This window comes from Monodelphis domestica, chromosome 7 (assembly GCF_027887165.1).
Source record: "Monodelphis domestica isolate mMonDom1 chromosome 7, mMonDom1.pri, whole genome shotgun sequence".
In the NCBI taxonomy this organism is placed as follows: domain Eukaryota; kingdom Metazoa; phylum Chordata; class Mammalia; order Didelphimorphia; family Didelphidae; genus Monodelphis; species Monodelphis domestica.
Window position 1 is genome coordinate 47,309,622 of NC_077233.1, and position 18,684 is coordinate 47,328,305.

The following is an 18,684-nucleotide window of genomic DNA, read 5'->3' on the forward strand; positions in this document are numbered from 1 at the left end:
GCATGTCATTTCAATAAAACACCTTTAATTTTGGATGAACAAACCAGAAGGGGATGTTCATTTAGTCCTTTAGGTTTGTTACGCTGTGGTTCTTACCTAAGGTATAGTGGAATTAGTCCTCCATCTGGCATATTTTCCTTCTTCCAAAGAATGTCCCTTCCAACAAATTGTCCCCCAAGGTTGGAATGCATGCCCTCCTCTCTCTTAGAAACTAGCTACCTTTAAATCTCAGTTCAACTGACATGACATATATCCTCATCTCTGAATCCACTTGTTTCTCTCCTCTTCTCTCAATTAATATGTATTTATTTTATAGATGCACATATATCTGGTCATATATTCTTGCCCACAGAATAGAAATTTCTTGAGCAGACATAACTGCCTTGTTGTCTTGGTGTCTCTAGGGTCTACCATGGTAGCTGACATAAAGTAGTTGCTTAATAAATTTTTATTGAATTGCATTGGGTACACAATTTGGGTTCATCTAAGCCAAACTTGGGCAACTGGGTGGCACAGTGAGTAGAGTACTAGACTTTCTGAATTCATATTTGGTCTTATACATTTGCTTGGCTATATCACCTTGGGCAAGTCACTTAACCCTGATTGCTTCAGTTTCCTTATCTATAAGATGAGCTAGAGGAGAAAAAGGCAATCCACTCTTGTACCTTTGCCAAGAAAACCCTAAATGGAATCACTGAAGAACAACTGAAGGCCAAACCTGTCTGATAGTTTATTTATATTTTTATATATGCCATAACTTTTTTTAGACTCTATTAGTATAAAATTTCTCTACAGTACTTTGATCTCACATCAACTGATATGGGTTCCAATTATTAAGATGTCTGCTTAAAAGTTCAAATCTGAATTTTCTGACAGATTTGTTGAGACCACTAACCCTAAGGGACATGGGAGTGGGGGGAATGTCTAAATGATACTCTCATATTATTCCCCACCTTTCTCTGGGATCTTCTGGGAGGGGTTAGAGGGATGTTTGCGTAACTGATGCCCACTGAATAAACAAAGACAATTTTACATAAGAGAAAAGAGAAACATTTATTTTAATGAGAAGCAGCAAGTACTTTCTGGGGAATTTCTAGTTCACTGGAAAAAAGAAACATATAAATCCATCAAAAATGAATTCTACATGAAAAGTAATCCTTTCCAAAATAGTCCTGGGGAGAGAGATGTAAAACTTCCTTCAAAGAGGATGAACCTGGATTCCAATTTCTGGGGATTATTTGGGGTTGTCTGGAATGGAAGCCAAAGGTCTAAGGGGATGGGAGGAAGAGAAGAAGGAAGAAAAGGAGGAGAAGAAGAAAAGGGAGAAGGAGGAAGAGAAGGCTAGAGAAAGTATTAGAAGAAATTCCAAATCTAGTCCTCCTTTCACTACCTACAAAATGGAGGTGAATGGTGCTGAGATTGAGAAAATACAAATTCTTTTGAAAGAGCTGCTGGATTCATGGTAGCTTTTTGAAAAGATTCATATTATGTTCTCTTTCAGAACTTGCAAAAATGGGATAAAAAGGGGTCCTCATATTCTGAAGAAAGTTGGACATCACTGCTCTGGGGTATATTAGCCCTTTTCTTTTATTTCTGACTGGAGCAAAGAAAATTCTGGCAGATATCAGAACATCTTTCCAAAGAAAATCATTTTGTCTTCCTCCAGTATTTGCTCAACATAAAGTGCTTGCTCTGTACTCCAGGCATTTACTGGGCACTGGCATACAAAGACTCAAGAAATAGTTCTTATACTCAAGGAAGTTCCATTCTAAGTACTACCATTTCCTAATCTGAGAACGCTAATGAAATCAATACTACTGTTGATTCTGGAAAGTGCTTTTCAGTTGACTGTTTTATGGAAACACTTGCTATCCCTGTATTTTCCTAGACCAGATTCTTTTTGATAGCAATCACTTCTCTATATTTTCTCCCTCCCTTTACAAAAGAAGCTTCTTGGGAATTTATGTAAGTTTCTTGAATGACTCTCTTGACTTTGTATGTGCATACCCCATTCCCCAGTACAGTACTTGGCACATAGTGAGCACTTAAATAATACTTTTTAATTAGTTAGCTAATTAATAATTAATTTAATTTACATTCTACCATACCCTATAATAGGTACATGGAATACTTTGTGTCAGAACACCTGAAATCTCTCTTACTCTTCCTACTTTGGAGGCTCATCATGTGTATCTATTTCCAACCAGAAAAAAACTGGCAGAGAATTTATGAAAGGGAGGTGATGAAAAGGGGGCTTGATCCTAAAGAAAAATAACTCCCGAAGATGAGACAATAGTAGATCTCATTCTAAACAGAACTAAAGAGTCAAACATTTCTGGTTATTGTGCTTCAGAAGCCTAGAACACCTGACTCCAATGATGGAATCTCCCCCTCACTCCACTTCATATACTTGAATATTTTAGGAACAAAAAAAATATCTATGGAAAACAATGCAAGAGACTCTTTGAACCTCCATTTGGTGCAACGCTACAAATAGTCAGTCACACAGCATCATAAAGTGGTTTTATCGTTTGAATGGAAAAAGACAATTTGAGTTCGATGCTATTTCAGACTTTCTGAAAAGTTCCCCAAATTTTAATAGCACATTTTATTACTACAATGAAAATGGTCCCTTGAATCATTTCTCTGGCACCCAGGGTAATATAGTGTGCCTCGTAAATTTGCTTCAGTGTTAACTAACTTCCAATTGCTTTATTATTTCTCAATTGAAGATATTAAAACTTTTATGTCCTTGGGTGACACGGAGAACTCCTGAGAACAGAGTGTATGCTGATCAGCTCTCCCAATGGTTGCTCTTTTATTCTCTGCTTTTATCTCCTTTTTCATATGTATCTCCTAGAAGTGCAGAAAGGAGATTAGAGAACTGGACCAATGGTCAATAAACTCTGGATTTATATCCTGTCTTTGACATTTGAAAGCTCTATGACCTTGAGCAAGTCACTTATTTTTGCTTGCTTTAGACAAGTCCTTTTCCCTTAACTATTCAATTATAGATGAGTTGGCATTCACATAGTTCTCATATATATATATATATATATATATATATATATATATATATCTTTCTCATCTTCTTTGATATTCATGATAAATAATGTATTAGAGCTTAAAGAGACCTGAGAAATTATCTGATACACAGCATTTTTTTGGGAGGGGGGTTATAGATTTGATTATTTATATGTTATATCTCCTATCTTAACACTTCTGATTTCAATGTAACATTTCATGTGAGGCTCTATAGTACAGTTGATAGAGAGTCAGACTCAAAGCCAAGAAATCCTACATCTGGTAGAAGCTGTCAGTGTGGCCTAGGCATCACTTGACCTCTCAGTGGCTTAAGGCAATTTCTAGGATATAAACTGCTGAGTACATACTGAATTTTATAAGTAGAGGGAGTTCTTCACATGTCATAAGGATAAAATCACAGGTCTAGTTAAATTATTTTTTACAAATGTAATACTTCTTTGCACTTTAATGATGAGACATAGACCCAAAGTCATAAAGTTACTCACCAAAATTTTCACATCTGCTTAATGTCAAAAATGACACAAGATTACAGGCTCTTGACTGCCAGTTCAATAGTCTTCCTACTCTACCATGAAGTTCCTTGTTCCTTTCATTGTATTTTCATCATTCCAGAACCTTCCACCTCTACCATCCTTTCACCTCCTGTACCTAATACCGACTTGTTCTCTCTACCTTTGTGACAAGGAAATCACTTTAAAAGACTGATATATATTAATTTAAGGTCGCCAAGGAATTCAGCTATGTAATTCCTAAATGAAAACTCAAGTCAGCAGTCAACCTTTTATGGAATTTAATTACAAACAGGAGGAAGAAAGGTATGAGAGAGAGAGAGAGAGAGAGAGAGAGAGAGAGAGAGAGAGAGAGAGAGAGAGAGAAGGGGAGAGAAGGTAATAGGGCTTAAATGCCCCCTCCATTTAGGTTGGACCAAAAGGCCCAAGCCCTTAGATAGCTGAGGCAAAGAAAAGAGATCAGTCCCTATCACTCACGTGACCAAAATGGAGAAACAGTCTCAGGGGCCTCCACCTCCAGCTTCCTTCAGAGCAACCTTCTCAGAGCACCACCTCTCAGAGCAAAACCTCTCCAACCAACCACCTTAGTCCTCAGACCCCTCTATCTTTAAGGAAACCATCCAAGTTCCCTCCCCTCAGTTCTCACATCTACCAATCACTGTCCATGTCTTACCTGTGCCAATGGTGGCTCTAGCTTAACCCAGGACCGCCCAGAGGTCTGTGGCTTTGCACATGTCTGTTGAAGGTCATATTCTCAAATAATTAAATCTTGATCCTTTGCTACAGCCCTTCCTAAATCCTGTTACCCTGAGTAGGGTGGAGATTGGAATAATTAAATTTTGATCTATGCTGCAGCCCTTTCCATTGTTCAGCAAAAGGTTTCTGTCCTAAAGTAATCTTAAGAAGGAAGGAGGAGGAACCCCCCCTTGCCAATGGGGTTCACATTCCAATGGTGAAATTTCCAACATTCACAAGTCTAAGAAATTTTAAGGTTTACACCTTCTTCTTGCCAGTGTCATTGACCATAGTTGAATTATTCATCGCTATTCTAAACCTACAAAATAACTGCTTTTTTGACTTACTGATTTATCCACTCTGGATCATGCTGAACATGAGTTCAAATTAAATGGACTTTTAATGATGAATTATAATTTAGTTCTATTTTATCTCTTACTCCCACCCAGTTAATAAATGGGGAACTTCTGCTTGTTAATTCAAGTCTCAGACTTCATTGGTTCATCATGCTAAGGAAGACCCTGGCAAGAAATAGCACAGAAGCAGTAAAGCATTTAATTGGGACAGAAATTAAAAATAAAGAATGAAAATAATATCAACACACAATCTTTCACAAATACATTTTTGTTCCCTTTTCCCAAAAAGCAATTTGAAAGAAGCACCTCCAAGCTAATGACTATTAGTGATGTGATGGTTGTAATCCCTCTGTCTCTGTGGCAATCTCTTTTTAGGACTTTCATCTTCCTTGTTTCGGTCTATATGATATCTATATGCTGGTTTTTCTCAGTCTCTCTCTTCATTCAGAATGTACCCTTGGATGTATCTTGGACCTAAAGACTTCAGTGAAGAGTTGAATTTGTGGCTAGAATTGACTTTTCACCTGCATTTTTCTTCCCCACTTGCCTGTTATGTAAGCTTTCCATTCAATCAGTGGATGTTTTCAGATACTCTTGGTCCTTGTGTGGCATATTTCTCCTATTTCTTTCTTTTCCTTGGGACCTTAGGCAGGTCTAGGTTTGGCTCATCCCAGGCACTGTATTGAACCTGCTCACAGCCAGGTATCTCATTTGTTTGCTGTGTTCTAAAAGGTCTTCAGCCCACCAGAAACTTTCTTTCTTTATCTTCTTGGTAGGAAACAAAAGCAAAGAAATTATATCTCTTCCCTTTTTTGACCTTTTTTCTGAGAAGAGGGATGACTCACATAAGTGAGTCTGGAAAAATGTCTTCATCCTATCCACACATAGCTTGGCTCTCTCTTCATCTAGCAACAAAAGGGAGTCAGATAGATTGGCATTGCCTTCCTTTCTTGACCCTAACTGCCATTTTTTGGTAGTGTAATATGGTCTTTTTGTCATCCAAGGCCATTTTTAGTGGGGTACAGGGCTGGAGCAAGTCAGACTATATATATACTTATATATATATATATATGTATATATATGTGTATATATATATATATACACATATATATACATATATATATATAATCCCTCTTCCTCTACCAAAAGTTTTTATATAGATGAAATAAAAGTAAAAGAGGAAATTGAGGGCAGTCTTGAAGAGAAAATAAAGTTACAACAGGGTAACTTCAGCTTATATGCATGGAAGAAAAAGAACAATTCTTTAGTAAACGTAGATGAAGCAAGGGGAAAGGAAGGAGTGAGTCCTGGTGATGGCATGATTCTTTTTCTTTTTCTTTATAAAATGTGACAGAGTAGAAAGAGGCTTACTTTTATTGTGATGGGAAGCCTGGCCTCAAGTCTTTCACATCAGTCAACAACAACAATAAAACAACAAATAAAGAGACCCTGACAAAAAGTCACTTAACTTTTCAGTTCCCCAGTCTCCACTTTATAACTATCATTGTAGAACAGTGGTAGAGGCATTTATTTCTATGAATTTCATATACCAAGGTGATTACAATCCCAGAACCCCAAACCAAGACACAGAACCCTCACATATGCCTGTATTAATGTATATTTGTATACATTCATTAATGTACACAGATAAGGTAAGCATTATATTTTTAATTATAAAAAGATGAAAAAACTAAGTTTCAGACAGCTTAATGTATTTACTAATGGTTACCTTGTTGTATAACTATGACTTAAATCAAGATTTTTCTCAATCCCAAACCGATGCTTTTTTTAAGACACCATATTGTCTTTCTGTGATATTGTGGATAATTTGGAACTAGGGAGTCTGGGGTTGAGTACTCTTCAGATGACCTTAAGATTCAAAATATTTAAGCTGAGTCAAATCTACTAACATGAAATTTAACACACACACACACACAAGAATTAACATAAAATAGAGAAGGCAGGGTTAGAGAACTATTCTGGGTATAACAAACCAAAAAACAAAATGAAATTTATTTAAAAAAATTTTTTTAGAATATTTTCCCATGGTTACATGACTCATAATCTCCCCTTCCCCAATATCGCTTCCCCCATCCCAGAGCTAACGAGCAGTGCCACTGGGTTATTAATGTTTCATTGTTCAAAAAGTATTTCCATGTCAATTCATATTTGCAGTAGAGCAATCCTTTAACATCAAAACCATAATCAGTTCCCCATCATACTATGTGATCAAGCATATATTTTTCTAATGGATTTCTGTTTCCACAGTTCTATCTCTGAATGTTGATAGTGTTCTTTCTCTTAAGTCCCAGAATTGTCCTGGATCATTGCCTTGCTGCTAGTAGAGAAGTCCATTACATTTGATTGTATCACAGTGTATCCATCTCTGTGTATAATGTTCTTCTGGTTCTGCTCCTTTCACTCTGCATCAATTCCTGGAGGTCATTCCAGTTCACCTGGAATTCTTCCATTGTTTTATTCCTTTTAGCACAATAGTATTCCATCACCAACATATACCACAATTTGTTCAGCCATTCCCCAATTGAAGGGCATCCCCCCATTTTCCAATTTTTTGCCACCACAAAGGCACAGCTATGAATACTTTTGTCAAGTCTTTCCCCCCTTTATTTCTTTGGGGTACAAACCCAGCAGTGGTATGTCTGGGTCAAAGGGTAGGCATTTATTTAAAGCCCTTTCGGCATAGTTGCAAATTGCCCTCCAGAATGGTTAGATCAATTCACAACTCCACCAGTAGTGTATTAGAGTCCCAATTTTCCCACATCTACTCCAACATTTATCATTTTTCTTTGCTGCCATATTAGCCAATATGCCAGGTGTGAAGTGATACCTCAGAGTTTTTAATTTATTTTTTTCAATTTTATTTTATTTTTTACTTAAAGATATTTTATTTTCCAATTGCATGTAATACCAATTTTCAACATACATTTGCTGAAATTATAAGATCCAAATTGTCTCTCTCCCACACTTTCCTCCCTGCACTCAGAGATGGTAAGCAATTTGATCTGGGATATACATGTATTATCATGAATAACATACTTTCATATTGATCATTGTTGTAGAAGAATATTCAAATAAAACCAAAACCCCAAAATGAAACCATAAACTAATGTAAAATATTGTATACTTTGATCTGTATCCAAACTCCAATATTTCTTTCTTGAAATATATTCCATATCATCACATTTACATGTACAACATATCATGATATATTATCATATTATCATAATCAACTTACCTTTCTGCCCTCTTTCTTAGTAAATTCCTTCTATTTTCTGTATTACTGAGAGTAATTTTTGAGAATTATCGAAATCCTCTTTCCATGCAGACATATAGACCTTTTTATCTTAATGAGTCCCTTGAATTTTCTCTTTCTTATTTACCTTTCTGGGCTTCTCTTGTGTTTCATATTTGGCCTTCAGATTTTTTGTTTAGGTCTGGCTCATTCCTCAGGAATGCTTGGAAATCTTCTCTCTTATTGAATGACCATACCCCACCCCACCAAAAAAAAAGAGTATACTCAGTTCTGCTGGATAGGTGACTCTGAGTTGTAAACCCAAATATTTTGCCTTTTTGAATATCATATTCCATGCCTTCTGATCCTTTAATATAGAAGTTGCTAGGTCCTGAGTGATATGGATTTTAGCTCCATTGTATTTGAATATTTTCTTTCTCGTTGCTTGAAGTACTTATTTCTTGGCTTGGTGGCTCTTGAATTTGGCTATTACATTCCTGGAAGTTGCCAATTGAGGATTTCCCTCTGGAGATGATCTATGAATTCTTTCAATTTCAATTTTACTTTCTTTTTCTAGGATCTCTATGCAGTTATCTTTGATAATTTCTTGTGGTATTATATCCAAGGTTTTTTCTTCATCATGGCATCCAGGTAATCTAATAATTCTCAGATTGTCTCTCCTAGGCCTATTTTCTGTTTCTGTTGTTTTTTAAATAAGATATTTTATGTTTTCCTCTGTTTTTTTTTCATTCCTTTAATTCCACTTTATTGCTTCTTGATTTCTCATGAAATCATTGATTTCTAGATGGTCAATTCTGATTTATAAGGCCTAGTTTTCCTCTGTCAGTTTTTGGTTCTCCTTTTTCAATTGGTCCATTTCTTCTTGCATCACTTTCATTTCTCTTCCCCACTTTTCCTCTACCTCTGTACTAGTAGGGGATCAGGAACCAAAGCTTGACAGGTCTCAGAGAGGGAGGGAACAGATAAAGAGAAGCACCACTTCCTCTCCCAGGCAGACCTGCCCCAGAGAAAGTGAAGTTGGAATCAATGTCCAAAGCTGAAAGGTAAAAATGAAATCTCCTTCAATCTCTGGTTTCTGTTCTCTTCCCTGGATGGATATCATCTTGACCCCCTTAGTACATTTGAAGAATGATATGTTCAGTTCTTCTGTAGTTTACAAGATCTATTTATGTTTTAGAGATTCAGGATTAGTAGGTTTAGGGAAGAGGGAAAAACAAGAAGTCAGGCTGGTATAATTTCCTAATATAGATATACAGCTATTGAATATATTAATGGAAAATCTGTGTGGATAGTCCCTTGTCTTCCCCAAAGGGAAAACATCTTTATCCACAACTATTGAGGAAAGATGGCTAATCTAAATTCTTCAGATTGATGAGGGATTATAGCAGGTTAAGCTCAGCGAGGTTGTTCTTCTCCCTTTGAGTTCAGAAGGGATGAGAACTCCTTTTCAACTGTCCATCTGCTTTTCTTGACTGGAGGTTCCATTCCCATCCCCATTGTCAGCCAAAGTTCCATTTCCTTCCTGTATGAGGTTTCCTTGTAAACCAAGTCCTTGCCATGCAGTCTGTATCTCTTTCACCCACACCTCTAACAATTGGGTTTTGAAGTCTTTTTTAAGCTCTTCCAGAATTTGTATCCAATCCACATTTTTCTTTTGGACTTTGGTGGGTTTCCTTTGCTTTTGCTATCTCTTTCTGTGTCTGCACCTTGCTCTTTGTCTCCATACAAAGTCTTTAGAGTTAGGTGATTTTTTTGATTGTTTGCTCATTTTTCCTATCTAATTATAGGTAGGCTCTGTTTTCTGGAAAGTTGGATACCCTCTTAAACTTCAGTTCTTTTGTTAATGTTATTTTTGGCTTATTTTCCAGGTTGGTCTGAGGTCTGAGGGCTTAGAGCTCTGAGAGTCCCCTCCCCATGATGATTCAATTGACCCTTGAGATGCTGATAGCTTAAATACTTTCTTCAGACTGGGGTGTAAGATTTTCATCTTAGTCTGAACTTGATTAGGTCAGGTGCTGATCAGATTCTAGCCCCAGGCTTAGTCTCATGGTTTTGGTCTCAAGGTGTCCTTGATTCAATCAGGCACCCCCTTGATTGCCCTGTACTGGAGCTCCACTCTTAGTTTTAGGCAAAAAGTTCCCAGGGATAACTGTGGATTATGTCCTCACCCTGAAACTAGATTTGGATTTCTGGCTTCACTCTGGGTCCAAGTGGATTGTCCCCCTTTAGCCCAGATTGTCTTGAGCTGGGACTCTGGACTTCTCCACAGGTTTGCAATTTCAAGTGGTGTGAGTTGACTTGGACCTCTTTTTGCCTGGCAGGATCTCAGGGTCTCACTTAGCTTAGTCATAAGTTCAGAGACTGTGAGAGCAGGTGTATGGGGCAGTGGGGGTGTTGTTTGCCCTTGGCCTGCTCTTCATTTGCTGCTATGCTCCCTGTTAGCTCCACGACCCTCTCACCTCAGTTTCCCTGATGGTCTCTGACTACCTTTTGGGGTTTTCTTTTTTTTAAGATTGTTTCCCTCTGTCTCTTCATTGGTTCTTTCACTCCTGTATTAGTTTTGGGGGGATATTTTATTCTTAGTCTCGTGGTTTTGGTCTCAAGGTGTTCTTGATTCAATCAGGCACACCCTTGATTGCCCTGTCCTGGAGCTCCACTCTTAATTTTTGGCAAAAGATCCCAGAGAGGCTCCCCCTGAGAACTGTGTCCTCACCCTAAACCCAGACTGGGATTCCTGGCTTTGCTCTGGTCCCTTGTGGATTGGCACCCTTTAGCCCAGATTGTCTTAGGCTGGGACTCTAGACTTCTCCACAGGTTTGCAATTTCAAGGGGTGTTATTTGGCTTGGACTTCTTTTTGCCCACCAGAATCTCAGGGCCTCACTTAGCTTAGACATAAGTTCAGAATGTGTGAGAGAAGATGTGGGGGGCAGAGTAGGTGTGATTAGCTTTTGGCTTACTCCTATGCCCCCTGCTAGCTCCACTCCCCTCTCCCCTCAGTTCCCCAGATGGTCTCTGCTTACTTTTGGGGTCTTTTTTGAAGGTTGTTTCACTGTCTCTCTTTGTTGATCCTTTCACTCTTGTATTCATTTCATTGTGATATTTTAATCTTGGTCAGAAAGGATTTTCATATTGAAATGGCAAGCTGCTGCCTTAATTACTCCTCCATCTTGGCTCCACTTTCATGAATCTAGAAAATCATTTTGAGAAATCAACATTAGACACAAAAATTATCTACCTTTTGGGTTTTTTTTGAAGGTTGTTTCCCTCTGTCTCTTTGTTGGTTCTTTCAATCTTGTATTCGTTTTGTGGTGATCTCGTTTGGAGAAGATTTTCATGGTGAGATGGTAAGTTGCTGCCCTAGTTACTCCTCCATCTTGGCTCCCAACAACCTGAAATTTTAATGGACTATTAGCTTAATGTGAGTCAATAACATCCTATGACCACCAAAAAAAAAATATGTGATCTTAAACATAATTGAGAAAGCCATAGATTATAGGAAGGAGGAAACAATTGAACCTTGACATTCTTCTTAAGTCATACCACAACTATAATGAGGTGTTCAGTTCTAAGCAACATATTTTAATCATATGGGAGGCTTAGAGAGAAGGTTGATAATGAAAAGTCTCAAGATGATGCCATATTAGAATTGAAGGAACTGGGAAAAAGATGACTTAAGGGATCTTGATGTCATCTGATAGACTGTCACATGGGGACAAGTAACCTTACTCTGGCCCAAAAGAGCAAAAGTAGGAGTAGTGAGTGGTAGATATAAAGATTAATATTTAGGTTTAATGTAAGGGGGAAAATGTCCTCTAACAGGAATGAACTGCAAGAAGAAATTATAGGTTCTTCTTCCTTGGACATACTTAAGCAGAAGATGAATGACTTATAGGTATGTTATGTCAGGCATCACTTTTATGAATGGGTTGGACTAAGGGATGCTAATTCTGATAAGCTATGTTTCTCTATTATTACTTGTTAAACCATGGGGCTATCTCTTAAGCTCAAGGTATCATAAGTGATGGATTTGGTAACTTAAGCTATGCTAATTAATTCAGATTAGGTTATTTAAAATTTTAAATTTATTAAATGTTTATTTATTTATTTATTCATTACATTAAATGTCCCAGGTATCTTCCTCCCTCCTTCCCCTCCTCATACCAGGTTATCTATAAGGTCCAATAGCAAAACCATGGAGAGGCCCACATTCAAGGAATTTGTGTAACAGGGACACACTCATTTCAAGACAAATTTTCACTAAAGAATTATAGTCATTGAGCTTTTCTAGTTATGGCATTTCATTTCTCCTTTTGAGCCTGCTTTCAACTGGTCTTGTATGTTGTGTGGGATGTACAAGATATTTGGGTGCAATATATCATGTATATCAAGTGCTGATTCTGAAGATCTCACATTATCACTGCTTAAAATAATTCCACTTTTCCTGTGCCAACTTCTGGTTGCTAATAGGCTTGGCTCTGTGGAACATGGGATTGCGGATATTCTCCTTGCTTCCAGCTTTGGGCTTTAGCTGGAGTACTCATTTGTGATAGAAGCATGCACTGTCATCTTTCTTTTTGCCAAGAATGAAGAGTCCATAGATAGAGATCTTGAGAAAGGTGATGCCTTCACATGGTAATTTAATAGAGTAGAGAAAGAAAACTTCAGAAAGCTTTTTCTCCCCTATATATTCTGTTAGCCTTCCAATCTTTAGATGTGATAGAATTTTTTTTCTCAAAAATTAGAGCCTCTCTACAGGATGAATATATAAGAGCCAACCAGTTGTCTATCATCTCCTGGCATTGTCTATTTTTGAATGTCAACTTCTGGCTCAACAAAGGCAGTTTCTGCGTCCCAAACTTCTGGTTAATTTAGAGTTAGAAAGTTATTGTAACTCTGTAGAATGTCTCTGTCAAATTATACATCTTCAGAAATGTGTCAGGGGCTTCCAGTTCTCACAAAGTCAAGGTCCTTCTTTTCTAGTCATATGCCAATAAAAGGGAAAGGAAAGAGGAAATGAAGAAAATCCCCTCAGGGGTGACAAGCTCTTATTCTTCACATGAGTGCTTTGCTTCTATTTTTTAATTAATTAAATTTTTAAATTTGTTTATTCATTATATTAAATATACCAGGTATCTTCCTCCCTCCTTCCCCTCCTCACATTAGGTTACCTTTAAGGTTTCTTGCCTTTATTATGTATATATGCACACATATACATATACACACATGTATACACATAATTCACACACTGATTTACATGTGTGTACATACAAAATGCACACTATGTGACATATATATATATACATGTGTGTGTATGACACATAAACATACATAAAATAAACGAATTGAGGCTTCCAAGACTTTGAATAATGCTGAAGTAATATATATATATATATATATACACACACACACATATGTGTGTGTATGTGTGCAAATGGTTATGAGTAGGTGAAGGGGTATAGGCATTTGTGATTATTTTGGTTTCATTGTATTTTTTTCTCACCCCCAATAATTCCTACTAGCTATTGTTTCTTTTATTTTAACAATTCACTTGTTTGCTAGCATTATTATTATAATGCTCTCACCACCAGGGTGGTCTCCTTACTGTTTGGGTGGCTATAAGTAAGTTTTTTATCTTTTGGGCTCAGTTTCCTTATCTATAAAAAACTAATATATCACACACATTAGTGTGTATATATGTAATATATACATATATATGAATATAAATTCCTTAAGGTCACAAATTGTTTCATCCTTGCTTTCATATCTCCAGTGCCTGACAAAGGGCCTCATATGTAGTAGGTACTTAATGAAAACCTTGGTCTATTATTTTTACTGTTCACTTTCTCTACAACAACTCTGTCTTTTCCACAAGAATTATTTTAAAGCTATGCTATGCTAATTTTAATGATAAAGAAACTGAGGCTCAAAGGGTTTAAATGATTTGCTTATGGTAACAGTTGAAACCAAAGCCACCAGTTGAACCCCTAACTCTTGAATTCAAATCTAGCATTCTTTTATTCATACTGTACTGAATATTGAATGATAGAGCTCATTTGAATGAATTCTATTTTCCAGTTCTGAATCCTAGATACTCTGTAAGTATGAGTCCAAGGCATGATTTTCATCCAAAGTGATGGTTCTAAGTATAGTACTCAGTGCAATAAATTAAATGCAAAAAAATTACCCTTCATTCATATTTCAATTTTTTTTGTGATCAGGAACAAAATACAGTTTTGGATTGAATTCATTCTATTTATTTATCTTTGACAGATTCATAGATATTTGTATTTCCCAGACCTCATCAAGAAGAGAAGAAAGAGGAAATTTTGGAGATCTACATTCTCTGCAACAAATAGAGAAAACACACCCAGAGGTTTTCCTTCTGGAGGCTGCTGGAGTTTAGGAGAGGAGTGTATGTTTACTGAGCACGTCTCCTTTTAAGACTTCATCCTGAAGAGAAATATGTGACTTTACCACTCTATTAGACTGACCTAAGAACAAAAACTTAACCTCGATGGCAATTGAGAGATCAAAAGCAATTCAGAGAACATTAAATATTGAACATCTCTGTCTGTCTAATTGGATTCTTCTTGCCTCTTCTGTACACACATGTTCACTTTTATAGTCAGTTTCAAGTTAATGTCTTTTCTTCCAGTAGGGTGCATTGTGGTTGTGCTAATCAAAATGTATTTGAACATAGACTCCACCGACTCAGTGAATGCATGTATTTTAACATGTACATGTGTGTGAGTGAGGACACATGTATAAGAGTCAGGTAGGGACATCATTGGTACAAGACTACATGGCTCATCCCACTTGTATAAAAGTCAAAAGGTAACTTTGGATGGGAAATGTTTCTATTAGTTCACTACTCTTTCCCTTTTGCTTCACAGATAGCCCAAGGGTCTTGCCTTTTCATTGATCTAGGCTATGGAGGAAGAAATAAAATCTCATCTTCTGTGGATTCAGTTATAAGTACCAACTTGACTGAGATTTCTGTGTTCTGCTCAAACTTTACTTTTTTGTCCATGAGATCCTCCTTCCAGTGCATTGTGCTGCAGCACAGATCTCAAGAAAAATGAGTCTATGGAAGGTCCAAAATCTTTTACTTTTTACATACTCAATAACTGGCCTTTCTGTAATGCTTTAAAGCTTTCAGAATTCTTTATATCTGTTATTTTATTTGAGTTTCACAGCAACTCTGTGAGGCAGCTACTGCAGCTGTTATTATTTCCATTTTACATAAGAGAGAATTGATGCTTGACAAGTTCAGTGAATTATTCATGATCATTCAGGTACTAAGTATTGGAATCAAGATACACATTCAGGTCTTCCTAACTCCAAGTCCCTCATTCTTTCCACAGGATCTCTTCCCAATAGGCAAATCTGATGGACGTAACAGAAAATACACAGTATTTCTTGAGAAGCCTGTGGTCCAATTCTTGATGCCATGGATTCTGTGGGAAGGTTCTTGAGGATGTGTGCTCAATGATGGGACTCGAAGATTGGAGGCTTTTAGAATATTGCACTGCGTATTGGCATAGTATGGGTAAAAACCTTTTGGTATATTAAATAGGCACAGTGGTTGACAAAGGAAGGGTGTGTATCCTAATTAAGAAGAAGCACAAATCCTTGGATATTAAGATATTAGGAAAAACTGCTCCATTCTAATCATTGCTCTGTATACTGTCTAATCTATTCTTATCACTACTTGCTCATGAATTCTATGGCCATAGCAATACATGAAGTAAAGGCAAAAATAATATGATTTTGGGTCTTGTGATGGTTCTACATCTATATTAACAATGAAGTCCTTGTGGAAAAGGTAACCAAAGGAGATGAATCCTATGCAATTTTAGGCTATTTATTATATTTTATTCATGTATTAGTACACTAGACTTAATTCTCAGGCTGCTAGCTGACTTAATTGTGAAGAGTACTAGGCCTGGAGTTAAGAAAATCTGAATTCAAGTCCACCTCAGACAATTACTAGCTTGGTGACCCTTGATATATCCTTTAACCCTAGTTGAACTAGTTTTCTCATCTGTAAAATAAGCTAGAGAAGGAAATGGCAAACTATTCCAGGGTCTGTCAAGGAAAACCCAAATGGGGACACAAAGAGTCAGACATTACTGAAATGACTGAAAAACAACAATTCTAAATCTGAGTTCCTTGTTAAATAACCAAATGAGTGGACATAATAGAAAATGAACTAAATTAGATCAGTTTTAAAAGTCTTTTTACAAATGAAATCAATAGATAGAAGAAAGATATAAGCAAATGGAAAGATGGTTCATAGGTTCTCCTCAGAGGAGCAAATAGAGAAATTGACAAACTTGATTTTCTCATTTGTCCAAAAGGAAACATGATTTCATTGGGTATTTTCCTATCTTCCTAATTTTAAATATTTTCAAAAAGATTGGCATTAAAATAATTACAGCTCATAATCCTAATATATGTTGTAGAAGATAAAGAAAAAGAGCAAATCTACAAAAGAAAAAATCTTGATATAATGCTTTACATTAAATCAACATATATGGAATATGCATTACTTCAATCTAAATTTTTCCCTGACTTGTTAAAGTGAAGGTTATAGGTATTTCAACAGTAGAAGAAATAATAGAAATAAGAATAAAATATGGTATGTGATGAAAACAACTCCAAATTGACATATGTAAGCCTATTATCAACAATAAAAAAATATATGTAGAGGGAAGAAATGATATAGAATTTATTAGTATAATTTCATACAGAAATTATAGTGAAGAAATCAAAATTGTCTAAAATCATATCATTTCAGAAACTGACTTACTGCAAAGTTATGGTGGCTAAGAGCAATATCAGTTTGGAATTAAAAAAAATTTAAAAATCTCATGGAGAAATATAGTAGAAGATAATGAACATTGGTCTCTATTAAAAAAAGAGAGAAAGGGAAAAAAAAGGAGATGGCAAAATCAGTATAAAGAAACCTTGGCAAGAGATCCAGCTATGTTATCATACTAAGACTATCTATATATAAAACTGGAAAAAATAAACAAGAAAAATAGAAAATATCTGTAAATCTATATAGTAATCCATTTTGCCCCATGGACAGTGTTTTCAACATATATCATAGCCTTAGCTAGGAAGCTGAAATGGCAACAATGAGAACAAAAATATTGGGGGAAAACAATGGATTAGGTAAAATGCACATGAGATCTTTGCTGAAGATGACACAATTGTGTGGACACTGAAAGACTGTACTTGGTTCTTTCTCACAACTAGTCAGACATTGCACTTTTACTTTCTAGAGCTACTGTTGATCATATTATTCATCACTTGTATATATAGGTATAGGATTTGGGATTTTGGTTTTTAAAAGAATACCCCATTACAACAATGACAATTATGGAAATGGGTTTCAAGTGATAACACATGTATAACGCAGTAGAATTGCTTGTCAGCTCTAGGAGTGGGGAGGGAAGAAAGGAGAGAGAGAAATTGAATCATGGAACCATGGAAAAATATATTAAAATAGGATAAATTAAAAAATAAAAAATAAAGAGACCAGAGCTACTATTTATGTAAGGAAATATATTTTACTAAATCAAGTATATTTATTCAAAGGTCTATATGTTTTTTTGCTTAATGGCTGTATATGTTTCTGAATCTGAAAGAAAGACATGTAAATGTTGTGGTTCCACTAAAGTAGCTTACTGAAGAAGACTCTTGTTAAATCAAGGAAGCTACTGGGTACTTTCTAAAAGGGTACTTTATATAATTTACACTACTTAACTTTAACTTGACCTGGATACAGCTACCTTAGTTTATCACATTTAGTATTTTATGGATTGGATCATTCTGAAGTGATTTCTACAATGTATATCAAAATACAAATGAATTGAAGAATGTCTATTTTCAATGGAGTTAGATATATTCATTGGTTTATCTAGCTTATCTACTTGTCTGTCTATGTATCTATGTATCTATGTCTCTCTCTCTCTCTCTCTCTCTCTCTCTCTATATATATATATATATATATATATATATATATATATATCTGGACTGGGATTGCACTTAGAATGTGATTTTATTGCTATAAGAAATTCCTTGGAGAGAAATGATGCTCTATTAATGAGACGTAGGTCCCTCCACATTTTATAGCCCTAGAGAATTATTTAGGTATCATGGTCTCCTGCATATGACCCTCAATATTTTGTAATGTTGTATGAACCAGATTAAAAAACAGCTGAGAAAGAAATGTATAACCTATATACCATATTACTTGCCATGTTAGTGAAATAGGAGTAGATGGAAGAGAAAACATGTATCACAACATGTCAGAAAATGATTACTGAAAATAGCACTGACAGGTAATCTGGAAAAATGAAATAATTATGATTGGGAAATGTTAAACAAAATAAATAAAAACACAAGAAATCATAGATACAGTTGCATCTTAAAACCAATTCAATATGTGGTCACAGAGATCATATATCTATTGGTGGTTCCCTGTTTCTATGTGAGTTTGACACCACTGGTCTAGGACACTGAATATTAACTCACCCTAGGTCAAATGGCCAAAATAGAACTAAATGTGTTTCATTCTCAGGGTACAAATACATAGTGTCAAGAACCCTTAGGGAGTCAGAGGATATAGAGATAGGAATTTTGGATTAATTTTTTATTAGCAGTGTTTACTTCAGCAAGCCAGTTGGGACCTGTTTCTTCATTTGCCAAATGAAGGTGTTGGATTGTATTTGAGGATCTCCAAATTCTTTTCCA

The 18,684-nt window shown here is 36.0% G+C and overlaps 1 long non-coding RNA gene across 1 annotated transcript in view; it reads left to right on the forward strand.

Annotated features, from left to right (window-relative positions):
* Nucleotides 1–14,875, forward strand: part of LOC103102761 (uncharacterized) — an 83,590-nt gene extending 68,715 nt beyond the window's left edge. Inside the window, exon 3 of the long non-coding RNA XR_470739.3 lies at nt 14,191–14,875. This is a non-coding gene — a long non-coding RNA (uncharacterized LOC103102761). The remainder of the gene's footprint in view (nt 1–14,190) is intronic.
* The last annotated feature ends 3,809 nt before the right edge of the window (nt 14,876–18,684 follow it).